Source organism: Neofelis nebulosa, chromosome 8, assembly GCF_028018385.1.
Source record: "Neofelis nebulosa isolate mNeoNeb1 chromosome 8, mNeoNeb1.pri, whole genome shotgun sequence".
NCBI lineage: Eukaryota > Metazoa > Chordata > Mammalia > Carnivora > Felidae > Neofelis > Neofelis nebulosa.
Genome location: NC_080789.1, coordinates 66272994 through 66295537, shown reverse-complemented (window position 1 = coordinate 66295537; position 22544 = coordinate 66272994). Strand labels below are relative to the sequence as shown.

The window sequence follows — 22544 nt, the reverse complement described above, 5'->3', positions numbered from 1 at the left end:
GCTTTTAGCATATTCACAGAGTTGTGCAACCATCACCACAATTAACTTTAGAACAGTTTCATCACCCCAGAAAGAAACCCTGCACCTATTTGCACCCCTCCCCACAGTTCCTGGTAATCTACTCATCCATTTCCATCACTGTACAGTTGCCTATTCTGGGCGTTTCATATATGCAGAATCATATAACATATGGTCTTTTGTGACTGACTTCTTTCATCAGTGCTAGATTTTGCAACCCTATGGTTTGTTATTAAATGACCAATGGTTAAATCACACATTTTCAAGTGTATTAGGAAGAAATAATAGTAAAAACCTGGAACACAATCAGTGGGGCAGGATGCTAGTGTAGGAGTAAAGACCCTGGGCCAGAAATCAGGAGATTTACTTCTAGTCTATTTTTTTTTTCTTTTTTTGAGAAAGAGGGCAGGAAGATCATGACCTGAGCCAAAATCAAGAGTTACTTTGATAACTCAAGGCCACTCAGGGGCCCCTCAATTCTGTTTTTAACCAAGTGTGTGATCTTGGGCAAGGCAGCAACCTGTCTGGGCCACAGGTTACCATCTGTAAAATAAGAGGAATGGGATTTGAACAGTGAATCTCAGCTTTTAATGCACAGAAATTGCCTGGGGAGCTTTTTTGAAAAATATACGACCCTGGGACCTCACCCTGAGATATTTCAAAAGCTCCTGAGTTTGTTGTTTACCAAAGGTTAGGAATTTCAGAGCTTACACCTTCTTTAGGTTTCCTAATAAATTTGACATTCTATACGGTACATGTATTTACCAATGCATTTTTGCCTAGAGCCATACCTGTGGCTTTTGGTCAAGTCCTTTTGTCTGTAATCAGTAATTACATCAAATAGGACAACTTCTTGGTGATGCTATGGATGCGGCTGTTGCTGGTCAGTGATCCTGGGCGCCTGACTGGAACTCACTGTGAGTCATAATAATAAGAGCAATTTGCCTTCCCTAATGCTTCCCACTTCACAGAGGGCAGAAATAACTGAAAATAAGGAACGAACTATGTGAATAAATAGCATATATATGGTCTATTGCTAACCACTGAAGTCTATGAATGTGTGTGTGTGTGTGTGTGTGTGTGTGTGTGAGAGAGAGAGAGAGAGAGAGAGAGAGAGAGAGAGAGAGAGAGAGAGAGACATGCTTGACATTTTTTAAAGCCCACTTCCCCATGGACAGCTGGTCAAATTCCTAACTTGTGAGGCTGCTTGGATAGAAGTGGTTGAGTTTAATGACATAAGAATGATTTCACTCATGTGTGGAATTTAAGAAACAAAACAGATGAACATAGGGAAGGGAAGGAAAAATAAAATAAGATAAAAACAGAGAGGGAGGCAAACCATAAGAGAGTCTTAATGATAGAGAATAAACTGAGGGTTGCTGGAGGGGTGGTGGGTGGGGGATGGGATAGATGGCAGATGGGCATTAAGGAGGGCACTTGGGATGAGCACCGGGTGTTATTATGTAAGTGATGAATCACTAAATTCTATTCCCGAAACAATACTACACTATATGTTAACTGAATTGAATTTAAATAAATTCCCTATATTCTGTACGCAGAAATGGAATATAGGGAACTTACATTCCGTATATTCTGTTTACATAAAAAAATATAGACCTTTGATCCTTCTTCTCCAGTACTAGCAGTTTGTTACTCTCATGGCTTTTTGCTTCTCTTCAGCTGCCAAACCCCTTCTTAAAACAAGGGAGGGGGCAGCTAAACTTACAGGCCTGGCGGGGGTGCCTGGCTGGCTCACTCCATAGAGCATGCAAGTCTTGATCTTGGGGTTGTAAATTCAAGCCCCACGTTGGGTGTAGGGATTACTTAAAAATAAAACCTTTTTAAAAAATTACAAGGCTGGCCTCCACCTAAGACGCAGTAGAGAAAGAAATCTCCCAAATGTATATGAATCAACACTCATGGTTGCCTATTACACAATGTCCAAATTAGCAGGGATAGTTGCCTGCTTCCTTTAGTTTAGTTACAAAATTAACCTTCAGTGCATGTTTTTGTGGTCATCTTATACCTCTCCTCGAAGCCTTTCACTAGCTTCTCTTCACTTGGTGTAAGATAATTTTATTCCATAAACCTGAAAACCACTTCTCCGCTTGAGTTCACTTTGTCTAGTGATTTTCATGTCCCATTTCCCATCACCCCAATCATCAACACATACGCTTTTATGCCCCTAAACGTATTATATTTGGTCAATTCTAGATATATACTTTTTCACTTTCTAACATCTCTGAAGTCAGGAAGTATCTTACAACCAATGGTATCTGAAATTCAATGAAGTACAGTAAGTTCTTTCTGAGTGAGTAGTTTACCTCCAACCACTTACTGAATGATGTACTTCCATCCAAGTATTTGGCTCCAATTCATAAATTAAAAAAAAAATTTTTTTTTAGGGGCAGCTGGGTGGCTCAGTTGGTTGGGTGACTGACTGGCTCAGGTCATGATCTCGTGGTTCATGGGTTTGAGCCCCACTTCAGGCTCTGTGCTGACAACTCAGAGCCTGGAGCCTGCTTCTAATCATGTGTGTCTGTCTCTCTCTGCCCCTCCCCCACTCATACTCGCTCTCTCTCAGAAATAAACATTTTAATGTTTATTATTATTTTTTTATTATTATTATTATTAATGTTTATTTATTTTTTTTTCCAACGTTTTTTTTTTTTTTTGTTTTGTTTTTTTTTTTAGTTTTGGGACAGAGAGAGACAGAGCATGAACGGGGGAGGGGCAGAGAGAGAGGGAGACACAGAATCGGAAACAGGCTCCAGGCTCCGAGCCATCAGCCCAGAGCCTGACGCGGGGCTCGAACTCACGGACCGCGAGATCGTGACCTGGCTGAAGTCGGACGCTTAACCGACTGCGCCACCCAGGCGCCCCTAATGTTTATTTATTTTTGAGAGAGAGAGAGAGCTTGACCTAGGGAAGGGCAGAGAGAGAGGGCGACAGAGGATCTGAAGCAGTCCCCAAGCTGACAGAAGGGAGTGAGACGTGGGGCTTGAATTCACAAACCACGAGATCATGACCTGAGCCGAAGTCGATCACTTAACCGACTGAGCCACCCCATCCAATTCATAAATTTTATAAGAAGTCTTTCTTTATTTTTGTGAAACTATTTGATATTAATATAATTCCAGTATTTCTAGCATTCTGATAGACATGTTCCTAAGTAGCATAGGAATCTACTTTATCAATTTAATGATCCCAGGGTCGAGGGATCGAGCCCCGTTTGGGCTCTGCACTAAGCATGGATCCTGCTTGGGATTCTCTCTCTTCCTCTGCCCCTCCCTGCTCACTTGCGCATGCGTGCTTTTATGCTCTAATGAGGGAAACAGACCTGTAAGCAGGTCTGATAGGCTGCGTGTCAGTAGAGGTAGAAAGGTGGTGTGCTGCAGACAAGGGCACCCACAGCCAGCCTGAGAACCCAGGAAAGGCTCCCTACAACAGATGACACCTGAGCGAATCTTGTTGTATGCAGTAAAGGAAGGTGGAAAGAGACTTTAGGGAAAAGAGAACTGCATGAAATGGTTGAAGGGGAATTATAAATAGTTTACTACCTCAAAACTAACATCTGTTGAATGCTATTATATGCTAGATACTTCTTAGCCCCTTTTCTATAATATTTTATGTAACTAATATGTTCAAAGAATAGTGAATAGCCTGGCATCTGGAAGGAAGGTTCATGAAAAGGAAAACAAAACAAAACAAAAACAAACAAACCCGAAAAGATCAGACTGAAAAAAGCAGGTTGGGCTCAGATTATGGAAGGGCTGTGTTATACCTAATACCTAATGCAGTAGGTATTGGAGCTAATACAGGTTTGGGGGCAAGGGTTTGACATGATTAAGATCATGCTTTATAAATGTGTTCCAAATTTGATACCCACAAGATGGTATGGAGTGGATAATTGTTTCTGGGGAGCCACTGAAGAGGTTGCTAAGGCACACCAGCCAGAGATCAAAAGAATCCTTCTCCCTGATGCTCATACACTGCTGACCTTCTCTGTCTCTCCACGGTGCCCTCTGGGATCTTTGTTTCATTGAACGGCCCCCTATATTCTTTTTTTTTTCTGCCCCCTATATTCTTAATCTCTTTATAGAATGCACCCTTCTCCTCCTTGCCTTAACTAAAACGTGTTCTTTTTTTTTTTTTTTTTTTTTTTTTTTTTCCTCTCGGGAATTTATTTCTCCTAAACCTCCTTGAGCAGAATTTACTAATCATCTCATTGGACCCAGAGAGCTCACCCATTTGCAAACCATTTCTAAGCACCTCCCTGCCAGCACCCTCCTCCTGTGAGGGCAGTGCAGTCCAGCCCTCTCCCATCTTTCAGATTCACTAACTCTCCCTGATTCACTTTTCAACACATTACTTTCTCCTGAAAGCTCCTTGCCAGTTGTCATTAGATGCTAAATCCAATGGGTTTCAAATTTTAACTTGAGGTATTTGATTCTGTTGACCATTGTTTCTTGATAGATTCTCCAGAAATTATTTTTTCATGTTTCTCCACATACCCTTCTGGCCATTCTATCTTTTTTGAAAGTTCTTCTCTCCCTACTTAAATATCAGTGTGCCTTGGGCTTCTTCCTCAGCCATCTTCCCTTCTCATCTGCCGTGCTCTTCCAGTGGTTTGAATCACTATCCAAGTGTCAGTGAGCTGACAGCTCACAAGTCCACACCAGCCCCAGGCTCTCTCCTGAGCTTTAAATCTATTGTGTCCAACTGCCTACTGGACAGCACTAACGTAGTGTTTCCCTGAAACTCCAATTCCACATGCCTGAAGGAGTAAATTATTTCCTGTCTACCCAGGCACCCAAGCAAAAGCCTGGAAGTCACTTCAACTCTTCAGTTTCAATAACTTTTTTAAAAAAATTTTTAACGTTTATTTATTTTTGAGAGACAGAACATGAGTGGGGGAGGGGCATAAAGAGAGGGAGACACAGAATCTGAAGGAGGCTTCAGGCTCCAGGTTGTCAACACAGAACCTGACACGGGACTTGAACCCACAAACCATGAGATTATGATCTGAGTCAAAGTCAGACGCTTAACCAACTGAGCCACCAGGTGCCCCTCAATAACCACTTTTAACCAGTCATTGAGCATTGTTCGTTCTGTTTTTTTTGCTATATCTCATAGCTCTCTCCTGTCTATTTTCATTCTAATTGCTTTAATTTAGGATCTCATTTTCCTTTGTCTAATATATTAGCTTTCATTTTGATAATTTTCAAATATACAGAGATTAACAAAAAATGAGCAGGTTTACATTACAACTAGATATGCTCCAAGGAGAAATTTCTAATAGTCTCTCCTGCTTACAGCTCTTGAGGCTATGGGTATAAGCCAGATTTAAGTCAAGGACAAGGTCACTCTTATTTGAGAGCTGGGCCCCAGACCTGATGTCTGTTGAGTCCCATCCTATGCCCCTGTAAGAGGAATGTGGCATTGGGTGAGTCAGGAACCATTTGTTACAAGACCACTGGATTCTCAGTAAAGGGAAACATTTCTGAAAACATAGTCCTTGGGTGAGGAGAATTCCTTCCTCAGAGAAAGAAAGTTGCTTTCCTGGCCAATATGGTTTATTATTAGGCATAGGATGGCAGGCTAGTGACAAAGTTAGTTAGCAAGCTATTGTTCAGTGCCAGATGTTTAAAGTCTAAGAACTAATTTCATGACACTGCACGCCACCTCCCTCATCTCCTTCTTTTGGCCTCTGTGTTGTTTTTGTTTTTGTTTGCTTGTTTCTTTTTAGAGAGTGTCTGAGCAGAGGAGAGGGGCAGAGGGAAAGAAAGAAAGAATCCTAAGCAGGCTCCACGCTCAGAAAGGAGCCTGATGCGGGGCTTGATCCCGTGACTTTGAGATCATGACCTGGGCGGAAATCGAGAGTCAGATGCTCAACTGACTGAGCCATGCAGATACCCCTGGCCTCTGTTTTTTAATCTTCCAAATGAAGATATTGGACTAGATGATCTCTAAAATCATTTCCAGCTCTACCATTTTATTATCTATTTTTTATATAATACCAGTATAACATGTTTTTGATAGGACAAAGGTTCAAGAACTATTGATGGCATTTTACAGATATGGAAACTGAGGGCAGTGGGGAAAGAGATTTGTTTCAGACACATGTAGGTAATGTCAGGGCCCGAATCTTTCCAGAGCTATTTCATTAAACAAAAATTTCCTGGCTCCTGGGCGGAACTGCAGTATCTTTCCCTTCAGAAAAGCTGGTCTGTGGGGGCACCTAGGTGGCTCAGTCGGTTGAGCGTCTGACTCTTGGTTTTGGCTCAGGTCATGGTCTCACAATTCATGGGTTTGAGCCCAGCACCTGGCTCTGCACTGATGATGTGGAGCCTGCTTGGGATTCTCTGTCTCTGTCTCTGTCTCTCTCTCTCTCTCTCTCCCTCTCTCTCTCTGTCCCACTCCACTTCTGTCTCTCAAAATAAATAAACTTTTTTAAAAAATCATAAAAGAAAAAAAAGAAAATATGGTCTTTTTTTTTTTTTAACGTTTATTTATTTTTGAGACAGAGAAAGGCAGAGCATGAACAGGGGAGGGGCAGAGAGAGAGGGAGACACAGAATCTGAAACAGGCTCCAGGCTCTGAGCTGTCAGCACAGAGCCTGACGCGGGGCTCGAACTCACAGACCACGAGATCATGACCTGAGCCGAAGTTGGACACTTAACCGACTTAGCCACCCAGGCGCCCCAATATGGTCTGGTTTTTGTTTTTTTTTTCCCACCAGGCCTGAAGAAAAAAACAACAAGGGTCAGAGGATTAATATGAAAAATATTAGAACACACTTATTCCACTGCCACAGACAAGGGCTTGAATCTCACAGTACTGAAAGACAAGTCAGTGGTGCGGAGACTGCCAGGGGGCATTTAAGAACGAGGCTGGAGGAGAGGGGGAACAGATCTGAGCTGCTGGGGATACCTTTCGGTGTTAGTGGACTAGGATGGGGGGCGGGGCACTGATCCCAAGGGCATAATAACAAGGTCAGCCTCACCTCTTCTCTCTCTGTTCTTGGCAATAGCCAGTCTAGCTAGAAAGAGCAATCTGTCAAGTCTAATTAGAGTAGAACCAGTGAACAATGGGCGCCCAGCTCTAAAATGACAGCCCAGTTTAATGGGGTGGAGGAGCTTGGGAGGGACGTGCGCTTTGTGTGCTCGGAACTGGTTCCTTCAAATGGATCCTTTCCGAACTCAAACTGCAAAACAACTTCAACTGGATCCTTCTTGACTTCGCCAGAAATCTTCAGGTCCCTGCGCTTTTTAACACAGGGACATCCAGCAAAAGTAGAGAACCTGGCTCTGTTTCAAAGGTGAGGTTGTAATTGAAAATAGTTACATCATGGGCTGTCGGGGCACCGTGCGGTGCTGTGTGCATGCACTGATATTTATTAATTTGTTCATGTTTCTCCTTCGTGTTTAATTATATTGGTGATGCTACTGTCTCTTTTATTACTTTTGAAATCCTTATTATAAGGCTGGTAATTGGATTCTCGAAATTTCAGAACAGCTTGAAATTTTAGCAGGACCACAAATAAGCACATTTAACATGCAAAAAAAAAATATTAATTATATTTTTGGCGCATCCTTTAAATGCTGTCTCTGATTTGGATATTTTAGTCCTTGCATCAAAAGTAGGTTTTACGGGTAAAGGGTATGTTTTATAAATGAATCAAAGAAATACATTCCTTAAAATAAATACACGGATGCACATTACTGAAGCTTAAAAACTATGCACGTACATAATCTAAAGCCTCAAATAATGGAGGCCTGTTATCAGCAAATATTATGTTGAAGACCAATGGTGTGTTCATTTAACTCTGCCTCAGTGTGGGGCATACTTAAAGGTGTGAGAAAAACGGAATTCTCTAAAGTGGGAGAGAAAGACTGGAGAGGTAGTAAACACAAACATAATTTCTAAGTTCTAAGTGTCAGTCTGAATGATTTTGCTATTCTTTCTGGTGTGATATCTCACTTGACCCTTGAAGCACCTTATGAAGTATCTTACTGTTACCTTCACTCTACAGATAGGAAAGTAAGGCCCTGAGAAATTAGCCCAAGGTTACAGAGAAATGCAGAGTCAGGCCTTGAACTTAGGCTGTCTGGCTCCAGGTCTAATGCACTGTATTTCTGCTAGAGTTGGGAGACATTGCATTTTGAAAATCATCCAATTCATAATAATAATGCCAACATGAGAACTCTCTTCTAATCCATTGGTGTCTTCTGGACATGAAAAAAGCTAGTTTGCCTTGTTTGTACCACTGCTGGCACTTTCCTGCATGTTGCTAATTTTTTCTTCTCCAACAGCATCACTTACTTCTTTTCTAATCTTTCCTTTTTTTTCTTTTACATGCATGTTATTTGAATAAATTATCTTGTAAAAAAGATAAAGTCAGCCAGTGCTACCCATCTCACCCCAGACCTAGTCCTCCCTCCGGAGAGATCAGTTATCAGTTTGGGGTATAACCAACTGTTTTCTATGTGTGTTTGCATAGATGTGTGTGTGTGTGTGTGTGTGTGTGTGTGTGTGTGTGTGTGTATCATTATTTTGTGTCATTTAAAAACATACATGGTACCATGCCATATTTTTTATTCTGTAATTTGCCCTTATTTTGTTCAACTTCTTATGCCGGTGCAGATCGCTTTGTGGCAGTCTGTTTAAAATGTAACTCTTTTTTTTTTTTTTTAAATGTTTGTTTTTGAGAGAGAGAGAGAGAGAGACAGAGCATGAAAGGAAAAGGGCAGAGAGAGAGGGAGACACAGAATCCGAAGCAGGTTCCAGGCTCCAAGCTGTCAGCACAGAGCCCCATGTGGGGCTCGAACTCATAAGCTGTGAGATCATGACCTGAGCTGAAATCAGACACTCAACCGACTGAGCCACCCAGGCGCCCCGTAACTCATTCTTTTTGTCACATAGCATTGCATTGTCACTTTTACTGTTTTCTACCTTGCCTCTGCTTTTGAAATGACTTAGTGGTACATCAAGTCAAGAGTAACCATATTTGTATTTATGGGGCAGGTAGAGGTGGGCCTAAGCTTTCTAAGCCCACTGAGTGCTAACAAGTAAGAAAGGAAGGGGACAGAGCAAGCACCTAACGAGCACTCTGGGCGGAGGGAAGGGCCTAAGGCAGGAAGGGTGTTACCTATCAGTAGTTTTGTTACCTCTCAGCCTCTGAATTTTAGCATTTTTGTCATTGTTGTTTTAAACCCACCTGTTCTCCAGAGCTACATTCCTTATATATAAGAGAGAATAGTAACGTACTTGACAGAGTGCTGTGAGGATTGAATGGGTAACACCCAGGAAGGAACATCAAAACTGAGCCGACTGAGACCTGTAAGTTATGAACTGTTTGCTTACCCTCTTTCCCTCCCGCCTCAGATATTGTGTTGTGAGTAAATAGAGCTAAAAATGTTGTTATTAGATATTCTGGAGCATTAATGTGCCTGAAGGCATGGATTTTGGAGACTGACTTATCTCTGGATTCAAGTCCTGATGAGGCTATTGATTAGTGGTGTTTTGTCTGATGTAAAATAAGGGCAGTAATAATAGTAAACTTAGCCTGTGGCGAAGTATAAATGAGATAATGTACGTGAAGTACTTATATAGTTGCTGGCATGTAGGAAAGCCAGCGGCTGTTACTGTTATCAGCCAGAGAAGCTGCAATATCTCCACTTCCATTTTCTGTCTGTAAAGTATGCTGTGAGTTTCCTCAGACTTGACAATAAAGGCAGGCCTAATCTCAGGATTAAAGCACAGCCATTCATCATTCCTTTAGTCCATACTTTTTTTTTTTTTTAAGCAGCTCTTTCCTGAGCACCTACTGCATGTCTTAATACCCTGCTGGGTACTGTGTGAAACATAAAGGAAGTGCATGACAGGGCTCTTGCCCTCAAAATACTTATGGCTATTAAGCTGAAGTACCTTAATATACCAGGTTAACACAGGAAAGGACCTGTCAGATGAAAGGCCTGATGTCATATGCTGTCTGGGTAACAGATAATAACATAAACCCAGGGTAGTAGTATGAATATACATGCCCAGTGACTCCTTTCTCAAAATTTTCTGTTAATTACAAAGGTATATGTACACACTCCTTTAACACCTGCTTATTCATTCCTTATCTAGCTTCAGAATTATTTTACTTTTTAAAAAATGTTTATTTTTGGAGAGAGAGAGAGCACAAGCCATGGAGGGGCAGAGAGAGGGGGGAGAGAGAATCCCAAGCAGGCTCCACGCTGTGAGCACAGAGCCCAGCATGGGGCTTAAACTCACAAACTGTGAGATCATGACCTGAGCCGAAATCGAGTCGGATGCTTAACAGACTGAGCCACCCAGGTGCCCCCAGGATTATTTTAGAAGCTCATCTGGGCCTCACCTGTGGAACTTGAGCATTAAATTAGTTGCTAACGCAGGGCCAGTCTCCAGGCTGGGGGTTGCTCTCACTCCCTCTGGAAAGAGCTGGAAAGAATGAAGTCACCAGGAACTGGCAGAGAGAAGCTGCTCTCTACTCGGCCTAAGTCTTGAGTGAATAAAAACATGCAGATTTTTCTGTTCTTCTGGACAAAATAGCTGATATTTAGTGAGCAGATAAAATCCCCAAAATGTAGGAACTGTTGTAAAGAGCCTGAGGATGCCACATAAAGGGCCTGAAAGTACTTATTTGGGGGAGCAAGTTCCCAAGAAGTAAACCTACAATATTTCCAAACGTCAGCCTAGTCCTTCTCAGCCCAGTAAGCTTTCTGGGACCCATAGAGCCCATTTTCTGTCGTGTGTATGAACCCATTCTGGCCGGCCCAGACTGGAGTTCCAACAGGACATAAAAGGCCACCTCAGTTGTCAAGCACAGAAGTCATGTGTGGCTTTTGGTTTAAGAATCAGTCCAGCCAGCAGATGCTCTGAGTGCTTGGGGAGTGGCATGCCTATTTCTGATATGAGAACAAGCATCCTTTGTCTTAATTCCGCACTTAAATCTGGGATAGACCATTCTGAATGTCTTTACTTTTAAAGGACCTATGTTAAAATCATTCTTATTAGCAAAAAGTCACTTATCGTATAAAAAGGTGTGATTTCCCAGACAGCCTTTTTACTGTTGAAGGAATTTCTTAGCAGACAAAGGAATCTGCTCATTAAATCATAAGCCCTGTGAGAAAGAGATTCTTAAGCATAAGGTGCAGCACATGTAGTTGTTAGGTTAAGTGGGATTCAAAACACTGTCTCCACTACCCCTTTCTGAAGGCGATCTCTTTATTTTTCTTTGCTGAAGAGGGGCACCTTTCTGAAAATTTCCCCCATGAACCCAGAATAAAAATGTACAGCACATTAGAGTTCTAAAAATAATTCGACCCTGCGTTTCACAGAGTTCAGGGCTCCAAAAATATGCTGTCCAAATCATTATTGGCGATTACTTTATTTTGCCCTTGTACAAGAGGGGAAAGCAGCTGGGGTATGAGACTTGAGAGAGAGCCCATTTTCCAAGGAAGAACAAAGAACCGAGGGAGAAGCTGCTGTGCTTTGTCTGAGCCAACTCCCTCTGAGGATTGCCGCAGGAAAGGCTTAGAGCTGTATCCCTGCCCATTAGTTTAGGGCCACTTGGTTCAGCAGTCCTGGCCATGTGGGAAGATGTGTGCCTACCTGCACAGTATTAATGTTATCAGCTGCCCTGTTCATGTAGCCTCTCTCTAGAGGACACTTTTATAACACAGTAGCACTTAGGGAGACATTCCCTCCTTTACTTCTGTTTCTCTGCTGATAAACAAATGTCAGGCTTCCTCTTGGATCCTGTCCCTGATTCACTAAGTTACTATATATTCTTTGCTCTTCTTTGTGCTCCAAACACTGAGCTCTCAGTGCTCATCTGGTTGGATCCAGACTGTGAAGGCTACAGCCCAAGCGATCACATACAGGACTTGGGGGCCCAACCTTCCTTTTCCAGGAGCCTCGAGAAGCCTTCTGTTCCAGCAAGGTCCCTAATTAATGTGTTTCTGGTGCTACTGGACAAAAGAGAGGGCCCTGTTTTGAACCAGAGCCTATAATTTATGCCGACAGCTATACCCCGATGGGAGATGGGAATTTTCATGTCAGAGGATAGGGTCCCGATAAACAGCATGACTAATCCAAATGAAACCATCCACCTCTGGGTCTTTACTCCCTTACTAAAAGAAAAAACAGAGATGTGTGGTTTTTACACTTAATCCACTGAATCTCTGCAAGTGGAAGGGACTTAGCACATCATCTGGGCAATGTGGAGGGCATGGCTCTAAAGGAGAAAGCATCAGCTTCAAGAAGGGCAGCATACAGTTCTATGCGGCACAAAAAGGGGGAAGCTGCACTTGGGCATCATCTTGCAGGTTACAATTCCGGGCAGTCGCGCGGCTCCAGCGCAGAAGCACAACTCCTCATCTTTCTTCTGTGGGCTTCAGCCATAGGGGGAGAAAGGTGGTGCCACAACTCTCTCCCAGTGGATGATGATGACGTGTTCTAAGCAGATGATTGCGGAGGCTCCTGTCAAATGAGTGGAGAGAAAAGGGAAGTGGGGAGAGGAGGAGGGACTCAAGAAACAGCACTGCAACAACCCTGGAATAAAAATGAGGGGCCATTATGGGAAATGATAAGCACAATCACCTTGAAACTCAGTCCCTTGCCCTTTTTTTTCCAATTTGCTTCTGATAATCTCTTACAATACTTTGTAAATAACTTAAAGCAGCGCAGGATAAATGAAAGAGAGCTTCTATCAGGTTCTATTTTCACTCTTTAGGACGGTCTTAAATAGCAATTTTCCTTTTAAGCTTCAGGAAGCATTAAAAACAGTCAAGCCTTTTGAAACACTGTGTACCAAAACCATAACGGTCCTGTAGGTTTCCCTTCTCGACAGAAAGGCTGCTCGGGCTGTGCCCATTACTTTCAGTTTCGTTGGGGGGGGGGGGGGGGTTAATATCCTGCAGCATCCTAAGCGCAACGGACTTTGGAATGTTGGCTCGGTCCAAGCGGTCCCCTTGGCGACGCCACGGCCTCCGGGGAGATCCGAGCTGTTTCCCTCTTCCCCAGCAGGCGGCGCTGTTTTTCGCGGCGCCCGCCACCGCCACCGCCCAGCTCGGAGGTCACTTCCGCCGCGGCCTGGGGAGGCTTCTCTCCTCTTGCCACTCCTTTCTGGTGTTTTTCTGAGGCAGGATTTGTTTATCCAGGGCTGCCTACTAACGTTTCTGAAACACTATGCTCTAATGATAGTTTATGCTACTTTAAAACTTGCTGCTTGGGTCCTCTGAAAAAGTGGAAATCTTAAAAAAAACATGTATTTGGGATTGCGTAATCACTGTTTTTTTTTAAACTTCTAACGCATTTCAACCTAGTTAAATAAAAAGGGTCTCTGACCCGACAAAGAAGGCAATAGATGTTGAAATTTAGAATGCTTCAAAACAAACAAACAAACAAAAATTCCCCTTCCTGTTTATTCCAGATTCTTCCAGTGTAGAGAGCAGCTCACGAAAATTCAGCTGCGGCTCCATCTGCTGGACGCGCCGCGCCGCTGCAAGGCCCTGCCCTGGAAGGAGAGGTGTCAGCTGCAGGTGAAGAAGGCCCGGCCTTTTCCGCAGGAAAAGCTCTGGCACCAAGGTAGCATTCACATGCGGGTCTGCTTATCTAAAAAGAGACTAAACTGATCCTCTGTAATAAAACGGGCAGAGTTTTGAGGAGCCCTCAGGCCTAAATGTACTGGCCTATGTTATATGAGTGTTCTCTTAGGAAAACCTGGGGCTTGAGGGAAAAGGGGAGGCGTGATTCATTTCATTTCACCCGCACGTCTCTCAGGTTGCAGGGCTGAAAACTAAAACTGTATTTTTCATCAAGGCACACAGGGAAGCATCGGGGACAGAAGTCAAAATGTATTTGTTCTCCTGAATGGAAGTGATTTTGCTGAATGGAAGGAATTTCAAAGGTGAAGAGGGTGACAGAAATAAAATTAATCTGGGAATGGGGACGTGTTAGAATGTGGCCTTGGCTGTGGTTTGATATAAGGTCACTAAGCCCTGTACCATTTTCCAAAGTTGTGAGTCAGTTCTGATTTACTTGAAGATTTTTCTATTTAGGAGACTTCAGGCCCTTTTCCCACAAAGGTCTAAACCCATTTGCAAATGCATTTATATACATACTTCCACGCAGACCTGTTTTCACCATTGTTGCAAACTTTGTTATAGGCCATAATCAGAAAATGCTTGGGGGACTGATAGAAAGCAGAGTTTTAGAGCAGAACTACAGTTGGCCCATCCATCTGAAAAAATGTGGTATCACTGATAGGATACATTTCTAATGGAACATTGTTAGCAAACACAGTTCTGACCCTCCAGCACTTGATGATAACTTTCTAGCACAAATGAACTTTTGTGTTCTGGGGTGAGTTTATAATGGTTTTCCTGAAAGATTAGGTAGGTTTACCAACAGTATAGTCTACAGGAACATAACTAGTTATGTGCGTCCTCCGGGTCCATGTCATGTGACTTCCACATACGGTAAATGTTTTAAAATGACATCCTTTGGTGCTTCAATGACTAAGCCCTCATGGTTGAGACTTACCTGATTCTACTGCCCTAGTGAGTAGTTTCATAGAGAAAATGTTCAGCCTCCACATGGCCACTTGAAGAAGATACACAACTAAGAAAACTGATGAGAAATAAAATAAAAATCCACTGCAATGATGTTTGTATCAGAGAACAAGACTGCGTATTTTTTATGTTTTGAATCAACAAAGAGTTTTGGGGTACCAAATTGTGACCAGTATAGGAAAGATTTGATAGCTGATACTACATCTATCACACCTCTCTCCTACTAACGTAGTTGTGGTTTTTAAGAGATGTTTACTTTTTGTAAGAGAGAGAGAGAGAGAGTGCGTGCGCATGCAAGTGAGGGAGGGGCAGAGAGAGAGGGGAACATAGGACCCAAAGCAGTCCCCCCTTTGATAGCAGCGAGCCCCATGTCGGCCCCGAACTCACGACTCGAACTCATGAGCCATGAGATCATGACCTGAGTCGAAGTCCCACGCTCAACCCACTGAGCCACCCAGGCTGCCCTCTACTATAAAAGGAGAGTCTTTCATAGATATGAATAGCTTGATAACAAATCAGCACTGTGAGTGATGGCATGAAGTGGAGGATCGAACATCCCTCAGTGAAGGTCCTTCCACAGCCTCTGGCTCAGGACAGTGAGGGACAGGATCAGAGGTGGAGCAGTGAGGAACCAGATACCCGAAGCCTTCACCGTCTTACCTCTGTTGTGGCACAAGGCAGTCCCTAGAAACGGAATGTTGTGTCTTCTGTGTTTCTACTTATTTCATTAACTTGTTTGTTTAGAGGGTGTCTCCATCCTTAGAGCAGAGCCAGATATATAAACCACCTGTCACTTTCTTAACAGACTTCCCAAGAGTATTCACTTTGCGCTATTTCTGGTGAACTTAATATAAAAAGGCTGCCTGGTCCCCCAGCAGTCGAGCCTGGGGTTCAAATATTTTTGTTTTTGGAAAAAAGCAAGAGAAAATTTTTCTAGGGATGACCTCTCCCTTGACTTTTGGCCTATTCTAAATTGGGCTTTTGAGAGAGAGAGAGAGAATGTGACCAATCTCTCAAGAGCATGAAACAGATTGAACTTCGTAGGAATTTCTATCTGGACCCTACAGTTAAGTAAGTGTGTCTCTCCAGGTCAAAATCCTGACTTCACGGAGGAATTGCCTTAACAGTGTCGGTTAAACTCAGTTTTGTTCTGTCAGCATAGATCAGTCCTTTTCTTTCCCCTTCCTGCAAAATGTCAGGCTGACTTGTGCTTAGCTCTGGGTCTTGGCTTTCTGGTCACTTCCTCTGAGACTTCCTTGAGCCCCAGGTGAAGGGAGGGTGCCCTCATGGCTCCCCGTCACAGTTCTGTAATATTATATCATCACTGCTTATCTGTCTGTCACCCATACTAGACTCTTACATCCTATGAAAACAGGGTCACAGTTATCATTATGCTCATTTTCCATCTTCAGCACCTAATTAGTGCCTCAGATCACACAGATGTTCAGTAGGAACTCAACCCATGGAGATGAGAGGGAAGGGTAGGTATTTCCAAGGGAGGAACTGGCATGAACACAGCACAGGCATAGACCCGGAAGGGTGCCTAGGAGCATGAAAGTAGTGTGGCTGCAGCCTGAGGGGGCTGACAGGAGAAGAGACGAGAAAGAGTCTGGGCAGTCGTGAATATTGGGAATGTTAGTGTAGGGCAGCGGTCATCAAAAGATGAAATAGTTGCAAATGATGACATTTCTGGTGTATTGTGTATTGGATAAGTGCTTTGCTTATATTTTCATCAAAAACATGGAGCCAGAGATCTAGCCCATTCTGCTTGTGGAGTATCATTTGGCAAAAACAACCTGCATGGCTTAAAGTTTAGCTTCATTTTTTTTTAGGTTTGTTTATTTTAAGAGAGAGAGAGCATGTGTGCAAGTAGGGAAGGGGCAGAGAGAGAGAAGGAGAGAGAAAATCCCCGACATGGGGCTCAAACTCATGAATTGTGAGATCATAGCCTGAGCCAAAGTTGGATGCTTAACCAACTGAGCCACCCAGGCACCCTAACTTCTTTTTTTTTTTTTAAATTAAAAACACTATATTCCTACAAGGAATTGTCTGCATCACAGAGGCTTGCCAGTATTTGTCCAGGGAATGAAATAAGGTGCTGCCCTGTCAGTGTTTCTTACTTGGCTCTCAAGAAATTCTCTCTCAGGGGCGCCTGGGTGACTCAGTCGGTTGAGCAGCCGACTTCGGCTCAGGTCATGATCTCGTGGTCCGTGAGTTCGAGCCCCGCGTCGGGCTCTGTGCTGACAGCTCAGAGCCTGGAGCCTGTTTCAGATTCTGTGTCTCCCTCTCTCTGACCCTCCCCCGTTCGTGCTCTGTCTCTCTCTGTCTCAAAAATAAATAAACGTTAAAAAAAAAAATTAAAAAAAAATAAATAAAAAAGAAATTATCTCTCAAGTATAGTGCATTCCCATGTTATCCCTTCGTTTGGAGGCAAAGCACAGTTCAGATGGCTGAGGGGTGGGCCTGAGCAATTGGGAAGGGGAGGCTAGAAAAAAGAAATCAGCTCAATGCCAGCCATTCCCAGGCAGATCACTTTCAGGAGAGGATACATTTTGTAGTTCAGAATCTGGAAATTGAGCCACTTAATACTGTGCTGTCTATAGTATATACAGTTGGCCCTCAGACAACATAGAGTCAGGAGCACTGACTCTACCATGCCACTGAAAATCCACATAACTTGTGGGGCACCTGGTGGCCCAGTCGGTTAAGCATCCGACTCTTGATTTCGGCTCAGGTCATGCTGTCATGATTTGTGAGTTCGAAACCCGCATCAAATTGCACCATCAGTGCAGAACCTGCTTGGGATTCTCTCTACCTCTCTCTCTCTGTCCCTCCCCCACTCATTCTCTCTGTCTGTCTGTCTCTCTCTCTCTCAAAATAAATAAACTTAAAAAAAAAGAAAAAAGAAAAATGGGCCGCTTAGGTGGCTCAGTTGGTTAAGTGTCCACTCTTGACTTCAGCTCAGATCATGAACTCACAGTTCATGAGTTCGAGCCCCGCATTGGGCTCCATGCTGACAACGTAGAGCCTGCTTGGGAGTCTCTTTCTCCATCTTTCTCTGCCCCTCCTGTGTGCATTCTCTCTCTCTCTCTCTTAAAAAAAAAAAAAAAAAAAAAAAAACTTAAAAAAAAAAAAGAAAATCCACATAATTTTTAACTCCCCCCCCAAACTTCACTACAAATAGCCTACCTTTGACCAAAAGCCTTACCAATAACATAAAACATTGATTAACACGTATTTTGTATGTTATATGTATTATGAACTGTATTAGTACGATAAAGTTAGCTAGAGAAAAGCAAATGTTATTAATAAAACCATAATGAAGAGCAAATACATTCACAGTCCTGTACTGGGAAAAAACTTGCATAGAAGAGGACCTGTGCGATTCAAACCCATGTTGTTCAAGGCTCAACTGTACTCTCAGGATACCTAGACTCCAGTTTGAAGGCTGTGGTTTTATTTATCTATTTTTTTAATTTTTTTTTTTTAACGTTTATTTATTTTTGAGACAGAGAGAGACAGAGCATGAACGGGGGAGGGTCAGAGAGAGGGAGACACAGAATCTGAAACAGGCTTCAGGCTCTGTGCTGTCAGCACAGAGCCTGACGCGGGGCTTGAACTCACGGACCGCGAGATCATGACCTGAGCCGAAGTCGGCGGCTTAACCGACTGAGCCACCCAGGCGCCCCATGAAGACTGTGGTTTTAGAGAACCTGGATTTTATCCCGCAGACCAATGGTCTCCAGAGTGGAGCATTACAAGGTACAGAGAGAAAATACTACAGATTCTGTTTATACTATTTTTATGTCATCCTCTTAAATTTCTTATATCGGTGGATGTTTATCACTTATGGAAGGTGGTAGTACGATATTAAAATAAATTATATGTGGGTATTAGAGGATGTGCAAGCATCGGTTCACTGATAAGCACATGGAATCAAAAAAAGTCTGAGGACCACTTTAGGTGCAGTGGAGAATCACTGAAGGTTTCGGAGTAAAGGAGTGACAGTGAGCATTATCATCGACTGTAGGTGATAGCAAGGGTGATAGCAAGCATAGAGGAAGATACGCAAAAGGACCATCCCTGCCTGTGGAGCGCTGGCAGCCTTGTTGAAAAAAACAAGTAACAATAGTGAATAATAAATAGTGCATCTCTAATTACAGGGATACCAATAAGGAGGAGATGTTAAGCAATGGAAAAAGCAATTGTTTTTTCTGTTTTTAAATTTTTTTTTTAATGTTTATTTTCGAGAGGGAGAGAGAGACAGAGTGCAAGCAAGGGAGTGGGGCAGAAAGAGAGGGAGACACAGAATCCGAAGCAGGCTCCAGGCTCTGAGCTGTCAGCACAGAGCCCGATGCGGGGCTCGAACCCACAGACCACGAGATCATGACATGAGCTGAAGTTGGACACTTAACTGACCCAGCCACCCCAATATTCTGTTTTTAAACATGGATTTCCTGCAGAAAGAACTGAACTTTCAGCAAGGCCCTAAATGGTGAAGGCCTCACCACACTATTTTTATTTCAAATTCCGAGCATTCTATTTGGCCATGTTCATTCTTCTCCATCTTTAACCCCCAAGTTGATGTTTTATTTCTGATTTGGAGGTGGGGACGGGGGGCATGTTCTTCAGTTCTTAGAGGAATAAACACCTGAAAATGTGAGAGTTTCTTATTAAGAAAGATTTACATCTGTAGTCCTGATCTTTCAGACAATGCCCACAGTATAATGGTTAAAATGTCCAGGATAAAAGGAAGTTAGAGAAGTGATTTCAGTAGCTTCCCTATTTTTAGAAATTCTATAACCAAAATTCCCAGAGAGGGATTTTAAAAAGTTCCCAGAGAACATCATAAGAAGGCATAATAATACCTTACAGTTGTGGGATAATAGATCCCATCTCAAAGGATTTTCATGAACTTATCCTGTGTTTCCACCCGTCACGGGTCCGGTGAGTGTAAGGGCTAGAAAAAGGTCAAGCGGCATCCCAGACTCACAGTCTGAACAGAACAGACACTGTTGGAAAGAACCCTGAAGTGTCCGCCCAGACGCTTACTCAGACCTCACTGTCCTCACAAACACCATAGGCATTATTTTAGCCATTTAACAGAAAGAGAAACAAAACTTGGAGAAGGCAAGTACACTTGCCAAGTGCACAGTCACTAAGTGGCAGAACTGGAATTCAACCCAGGTCTGTCTTTCTCAGAACCTGTTTTAGTGCCTGGAAGGCAACTGATAATTTTTGACGGGACAGTTTCCGTAGAGTGGTAGAGGGAGAAGACAGATGACACAGTGTTTAGTCACTTACTCTTCCTCAAATATTTATTGAGGAGGGTGGGACTGCCAGCCATGGCAGAGTGAAGAGGTGGGGTGGGCAAATCCTCTCCCTGAAAAGGCCATTACAAAGCTGGAAAACATTGATGAAAACAACCATTTTTAGCACTCTGGAAATTGGTCAGAGGTATATAACAATACGAGAAGTGTTTGTGCTTGAGCCACAGATGAAATTCAGTAATAACAGTGGGAATCTGTGGCACCTTTGCCTGGGGATGCTCCCACTTTCCAGCCCAGTCACCTGGAGATTTTGCCATAAGGACCAGCGGCCTTGCTGCCGCAGCCAAAGTAGGCTCACTTGATTTGGAGCAGGAGAGAGCCAGTGGTTCTGCTAACCTGAGGTTACAGCTGTGGTCGGGGCAAGTGTATTCTTGGATAAGATTGTGCACATTTACAGCTGAGAACAGAGGGCCTAAGATCACCCCACACTCCTGGCTGACCTTGAGGATTCTGGAATAGAGGAGCTATGAAAGGGCCCAGTGGAAAGTAAAAAGTAAAAGCATGAACTTTAAATGTGCTCCCCTCTCCCCACACAAATTCATTATCAGAAGACGGAAGCCTTATTGGCTTGAGGTGTTAGAGCACAATTTCCATCCCATGGTTTGCTGACCATGGGGCTACTTAGACACAAGGGTGACCCCTATGCAGCCAGACGAAAATAGAAACAAGAGAGGGGCGCCTGGGTGGCTCAGTCAATTAGGTGACCGACTTCAGCTCAGGTCATGATCTCACGGTTTGTGAGTTCGAGCCCTGCATCGGGCTCTGTGCTGACAGCCCAGAGCTTGGAACATGCTTCTGATTCTCTCCCTCTCTCCTGCCCCTCCCCCCTTGTGCTGTCTCTATCTCTCTCAAAAATAAATAACATTAAAAAATAATAAATAATAAAAAAATAAAATAAAAACAAGATAAAAATAAACTGAGCAGAGGTAGCAGCAGCCACACACCTCAGAGGGACATATTTTGTAGGTTTAACCCAGGCAAAGCACTAAGTGCATGACACAAAAGACAGCCTTGAGAGGGGAAAATCAGAATCCAGAGTTGCTACAATATGGTATTTAAAAATCTAGTTTTCAATAAAATATGCACGGAGATAGGAAAGTGTGACTCACCCAGGAAAAGTAAAAGTCAATAGAAACTATCCCTAAGTGTCCCCAGAAGTTGGATTCAGCAGGCAAAGACATCAAAGTAGTTAGTATAAATATGTTCAAAGAACTAAAAGAACTCATGTTTAAAGAATCAAAAGAAATAGGACAATAACAAATCCACAAAGGTGCTTATTAAGGAAAATATTAAACATTTTTAAAATGTAATTTCTAGAAGTGAAAATAAGCAATTACTGAAATGAAAAACTTACCAGAGGGGCTCAAAAGCAAATTCAAGATGGCAGAAGATAAGAATCAGTGAACTAGAAGAGAGATCAACAGAAATTACCTACTGAAGAATAGAAAGAATAAAAATTGAAGAAAAATAAACAGAGCCTGAGACTTGTGGGATGATATCTTACATAGTTGGTATGTGTGTAATGGGAGAGGACAGAAAGGGTCAGAAAATTTTTGGAAGAAATTATGTCCCCCCAACTTGGCAAATTTGATTAAAAACATTAATCTACATATCCAAGTAGCTCAACAAATCCAACTAGGATAACTACAAAGAGATCCACACCTAAATACAAGATGCAAACTGTTAAAAGCCAACAGCGAAAAGAAAATCTTAAAAGCATCAGGAGAAAAACCACCATCATGTAACAATGGAGCATCAGTATGATTAATAGCTAATTTCTCATCTGAAACAATGGCAGCTGGAAGGCAGTGGAATTGCATATTCAAAGTGTGAAAGAAAAAAACTATCGCCTAAGAATTCTATATCCCACAAAACTATTCTTTAAAAATGAAGGAGAGTTGGGGCACCTGGGTGGCTGAGTCAGTTTAGTATCCAGCTCTTGGTTTCAGCTCAGGTCATGATCTCATGGTTGGTGAGCTTGAGCTCCGAATGGGACTCTGTGCTGACAGTGCAGCTTACTTGGGATTCTCTCTCCCCCGCTCTCTGCCCTTCTCCCACTCCCACTTGCACTCTCTCTCTCTCAAAATAAATAAACAAAAAAATAAGTAAATAAAAATGAAGGAGAGGAGTGCCTGTGTGGCTGTCAGTTAAGCATCTGACTCTTGATTTCATGATCTCACAGTTCATGAGACCTAAGTTGGAGCCCCACATCGGGGTCTGTGGTGACAGCTTGGAGCCTGCTTAGGATTCTCTCTCCTCTCTCTGCCCTTCCCCTGCTTGTGTGCTCTCTTCCTCAGAATAAATAAATAAACTTAAAGATGAAACCATGAATGAGGTGTTCATGTTCATTTAAAAAGAGAGAGAGAGGGGCGCCTGGGTGGCGCAGTCGGTTAAGCGGCCGACTTCAGCCAGGTCACGATCTTGCGGTCCGTGAGTTCGAGCCCCGCGTCGGGCTCTGTGCTGACAGCTCGGAGCCTGGAGCCTGTTTCCAATTCTGTGTCTCCCTCTCTCTCTGCCCCTCCCCCGTTCATGCTCTGTCTCTCTCTGTCCCAAAAAAAAAAAAAAAAAAAAAAAAAAAAAAAAAAACGTTGAA

General features: G+C 42.9%; 1 protein-coding gene and 1 long non-coding RNA gene across 2 annotated transcripts in view; one reads left to right on the top strand and one right to left on the bottom strand.

The window, feature by feature from the left end:
• Positions 1-11415: 11415 nt before the first annotated feature.
• Positions 11416-13126, bottom strand: LOC131519656 (uncharacterized). The gene is made up of 2 exons (XR_009265734.1): positions 12649-13126; positions 11416-12528 (listed from the first exon to the last, which is right to left on the bottom strand). It is a non-coding gene; the product is annotated as an uncharacterized LOC131519656 (long non-coding RNA).
• Positions 13127-13620: 494 nt separating this feature from the next.
• LOC131519652 (tubulin alpha-1C chain) overlaps positions 13621-22544 on the top strand; it is a 36006-nt gene continuing 27082 nt past the window's right edge. The window contains exon 1 of the mRNA XM_058742912.1: positions 13621-13635. The gene's annotated coding sequence lies outside the window, so the exon portion shown is untranslated. The remainder of the gene's footprint in view (positions 13636-22544) is intronic.